This window comes from Vulpes vulpes, unplaced genomic scaffold (genome assembly GCF_048418805.1).
Source record: "Vulpes vulpes isolate BD-2025 unplaced genomic scaffold, VulVul3 u000000711, whole genome shotgun sequence".
Lineage (NCBI taxonomy): Eukaryota > Metazoa > Chordata > Mammalia > Carnivora > Canidae > Vulpes > Vulpes vulpes.
Genome location: NW_027325816.1, coordinates 31,509 through 36,467, shown reverse-complemented (window position 1 = coordinate 36,467; position 4,959 = coordinate 31,509).

The following is a 4,959-nucleotide window of genomic DNA, read 5'->3' as shown; positions in this document are numbered from 1 at the left end:
CTATGGAACAGAAAAATATGACTTATCATTGTTGACACCCAGGGAACGAAATGGGTAATCACTCCTAAAAATAACGCCGGGATTTCATCTACCGACTCTGTGAAAGGCTGTTTTAGGGGCTGCATTTCATCCAGGCCCCTCTTTCGTCATGGGGCTTGCAGTCCGTGGTCCGCACCTGCTGAGCTGCTGCCCCATCACGGCTCCCACCTGCCGGGCTGCAGCTCTTCGATCGGCCTGCTCGCCCACCGAGAGAAGTGGCTGGCCTCAGACCCCATCGTCCGTCCCCGCACCTGGCCCCACCTGGCCCCACCTTGTCATGGCCTATCTCCCCCAGGGCTTCTACACCTGCTGCCGACTCCCTCCGAGCTTGTCCATCCCTCAGCACTCAGGGGTGGCTCTGCAGAGTGCACGTTGCATGTGTGTGGCAGGTGGTAGGCCCTCAAAGGAAAACTCACAACTATTTCCGCAGGACTGTCCACCAGGCGCAGGACAGTCCACCCCCTTAGTGGCCGACCATCCCCAGACCGCTGTATCTCCTCCCCAGAAACATGCCTACCTTTCCATAAAATATGCTTCCCTCCCCGCTGCCCCAGTGGGCGTCCCCCAAGTTCACCCAGTTGAATAAACATCCACCTTGAAATGCCCCGGTCAGTCTGGCAGCCCATGACTAAAGTGACAAATGTCCCACGGCCAGTTCAGAGGGGTGGAGGACAGGAACCACACCCCGCATCCCTGTGTTTGGAAGCAGAGCAGCAACAGTGGAGGGACAACGTCCCCGCGTGTCCCGTGGAGGGGACGTTGCCCTTCCCTGCCCAGACCTGGAGTGAGCACCCCAGTCATCTGCCCTCAGATGCCACCCATCCCCCAGGGGCAGCACCACATTTCTGGGGCTCTCGGGGCCACCCGAGCCATCGGGAGGCAGGACGCCCCCCTCTGTGGGCCAGGCCGTGGCTTGGGGGGTGGGGAGACCCAGGACCTGCCCAAGGCTGCAGGACCACATCCTCCATTAACGAGGAGGGCAGCGAGGGTGGACACTGAGTCTCCGGTCAACTTACTCGGTTTCAGAACTGTCCGTTCCGGCCAGTCCCCAGCACCAGCCAGTCAATAACAACACTCGGTCACTTGGCAGCGCTTTGGGATCTGGAGCTGCGCTTTTGGTTTCCTAGCAACGGAACTCAGCGCTCTGCTCAGCCCCCACCCTCCGTTCCCATCGTGGTCTCTCCCCAGGCCCGGAGCCACCAGCACCTGGCCTGCCTCCGGCCTGCGTCCCACATCCCGGCTGTGCCTTGTCATGACTCTGGCCTCCCCTGGTCAGGAGCCTGCACTCACGTCCCGTTGCCCCGGCCCTCTCCGGCTCGCTGGCTTCCAGACTCTCCAGCACCCTCAGATTCCAAGCTATAGGCAGCGCGGGCTCTGCTCCCTTTCCTCTTCCTCGTGGGATCATTGGTGTCAGCGGCAGCCTCCAGGAACTTGGTCAACACCCGCCACATTCACGACGTACGTGCTCCTGTCTGACAAAGATTCTGCGCTTGGCCAAACTCTGGTCAGGCTCCCGACCCTTCTCCGAGGCACACCTGTGCACCTCCTTGTACGATCCGGTTTCAGCAAGAACCTGCTAAGTCAGTTCAACCGGAGCCCCCCACCCTCCATATGTGCCCCGGGCGCCCCATCCTCCACTGGGGTCTTGTCACCTGGCCGGCCTTTAGCCACAATCCTGCCCCGTCCCCACGACACTTCCTCTCACCAATTTTCCTCCCACTGCCCCACCTACCCCTCGTCTAGAAACCCCCACTGGCCCACGCTCTGGTCCCCGGTGGTGCACAGCCCCTTCGCATCACATGGGCCCCAGGCCCATCCCCATGGCTCTGTACCAGGTCTGCTTCACTGTCTTTATTTATTTTTTTTTGAGATTTTATTTATTTATTCATGAGAGACACAGAGAGAGAGAGAGTTAGAGACACAGGCAGAGGGAGAATTAGGCTCCCTGCAGGGGGCCCAATGTGGGACTCGATCCGGGGACCCCAGGGTCACGACCTGAGCCGAAGGCAGATGGTCCACCGCTGAGCCACCCAGGCCCCCCTGCCTCACCGTCTCTAACAAGTGTCTTTGAAGATTTTTTCCTTTAACATGTCAACCTCCTAATGTCACAGCCACAGAAATCTCGGGGTGCACGCTCCAAGAGAAAGCTGACCAGGCCACTCACCTCGCTGCCCCCCTGCTCCGGGCGCTCCCCACTGCCCACCATCGCCGTGCCCTCCGACCTCTGGTGTGACAGCTCCAATTTATCCTCCCAAATTCAACACAGACCACGTCTCTCCTGGAACAGTGCTTGTCAAGCAGAGAAAATGACAGTAAACACAACCATCGGTAGGCAACCGGTACTTTAAGCAATGAATTAGGACAAAATGGGAAACACAACAGAGTGTTGAGAGTGTAAGTATTGTTTTGTGAAACCGTTGTTTTGTGTGTGTGTGCGTGTGTGTGCATGCGCTTGTCTTAAGGATGGCACTAAATAGGTTGTAAAAGCACTCTGCTGGAAGCTTCCCTGGCCTCCCACCCTGGGCCTTGTCCTCCGGCACCAGGCACCTGCCAGCCAGGCCTGCAGCCCCACCCCCTGCACCCTGCACCCCTGCCCTCCCCGTACCCCATTCCCCGCACCTGCCAACCAAGCCCGCACCCTGCCCTCCCTGCACCCCATTCCCTGCACCTGCCAACCAGGCCTGCACCGCTGCCCTCCCTGCAACCCGCCCCCCCCTGCACCTGCAAGTTAGGGCTGCACCCCTGCCCTCCCTGCACCCCACCCCCTGCACCTGCCAGCCAGGCCTGTACCCATGCCCTCCCCTCATCGCACCCCCTGCACCTGCCAGCCAGGCCTGCATCCCTGCTCCATTGCCGCAGCCGCCACAGGGCGCTGTAAGTGCTGGTTTCCTCATCCATCTCCCAAACCAAGCACACACAGCCAAGGGACAGAAAGCATGTGTCCTGTTTAATTCCCCTCCTCCAGCAGTGGCATCTAGAAGGTGCTCGAGAATTAGATGCAGGATGAAGGAATGTCCAGAACATAACAGGAGTTCAGAATGGACAGGATGAAACGGGATGTGTCACGTTTTAAAAAGTCACATCCTTTTTAGCAAGATAAAAGGCTCCCGTCAAAGGAGGGAACTTGGAGCCAGAGAGGCAGGCCAGCTGGGGGGGGGGGGGGGGGGGGGCGCGGGGGGGGTGGGATGCGGGGACTCTGAGTGAGGGAGCCCCTACCCAGGCCAGCACACTGGAGACCGGGGTGCCTGCCCATCCACCCTCAGGGTCTCTGGAGCCCCGGCCCTGCAGCGCCTCCAGGCCAGCAAAGGGAACCTGGAGGCCACACTGGGAAGATACCTCGAAGGAAGTCAGACGGTTTTAATTAAACAAACAGGAATAGACAATTTATGAAAAAAAAAACATCCTGGACACAATCACATTACAGCGGGAGTCCTGCCGAGCCTCTGGTGTGGGCTCCTCATGCAGACACCCACTGGGACTGGGTGAGGTGGTGGCCTGGCCTGGGCCTGCCTCTGCCTGCCGTGGTTTCCTCTGCGCGGTGTCTGTGTGTGTACCAGGGAGAGAAAGGATGTGTGTGTGCTTTGTCAGTATCATGTGTGCATGAGTGTATGTATACATATGTGTCATGTGTGTATTGTGAGTGTGGTGCACATGTGTTGTGTGTTCATAGTGCACAGATGTGGATGGTGCACATGTGTGGTGCATGTGTGTATATGGTGCCTGTGTGTATGGCCTGTGTGTATGGTATGTGTATGGTACAAACACATAGTGTATTGTGTGTGGAGCGTGTGTATATGGTACACACGTATGTGGTGCACATATGTGTTGCATGTGCACATGGTGCGTGTATGTACCATGCACATATGTAGTGTGTGTTGGGTGTGTGTGTATGATGCATGTGTGTTGTGTGTGCGGTGCGTGTGGTGTGTGTGCAGGCCCCTGGAGCCCAGAGCAGGTTCTGGGTGGCGGCGATCACAGGCTCTGTGGTCTCCTTACAGACCCAGCAGCCAGGACCTGAGGTGAAGGGGTGATGCGGTGACCATCTTTGCTTCAGGCCCTCTAGTGGCTCCTGGGAAAGAGCCTCCAGTTCCAAGAAGACCTCAGACCTCATGGGGTCCCGGGTGCGCCCCCTCCCCGTGCAGGATCAGAAGGTCCTCTGGATCTGGAAGGATGAGCTCATAGTAGGACGTCCACCGGCCCGCAGGAAGCCGGGGTTTGGGGTGGGCAGTGTGGCCCGGTCTTTCTGATAATGCATTAGAAATTTTGTGTCCTGTGCGGGGGCCACAGCCTCCCTGGGCGGCAGGGCCATCTGGTGAGCATCTGGCCTTGGGAGCTTGTCTTGCTGAGGGGACGCCAGAGGGTGGAGTGGGGCTGGGGAATGTGCCCCCACGGGGTCCTGGCTCCAGTCCGCTCCCGAGTGTGGGGCCTGGTGGGCTCTGCGGCTGCTGGTTCCGCACGCGCCCCCGAGCACCCGGCTCACCGCCTCCCCCGCCAGTCCCGGCCACCCTAAAGTTAGTTAACATATTATTCATCTCATGTAATTACCATTTTTTTGTGTTATGGCAAGCTATTAAATCTGTGTCTCTCAGGAATAAATAAGTAAAATCTTTATTTTTTTTTAAATTTTTATTTATTTATGATAGTCACAGAGAGATAGAGAGAGGCAGAGACACAGGCAGAGAGAGAAGCAGGCTCCATGCACCGGGAGCCGGATGTGGGACTCAATCCAGGGTCTCCAGGATCACACCCTGGACCAAAGGTGGCGCCAAACCACTACACCACCCGGGCTGCCCCGCTACAGTATTATTAAGCACAGTTGCCATGTGGTACCTTAGATGCCCAGTATTTATAACTGGAAGTTTGTACCTTTTGACTAATATTTTTCCATTTTCCCTACCTCCAGCTCCTGGCTCTTTTGTC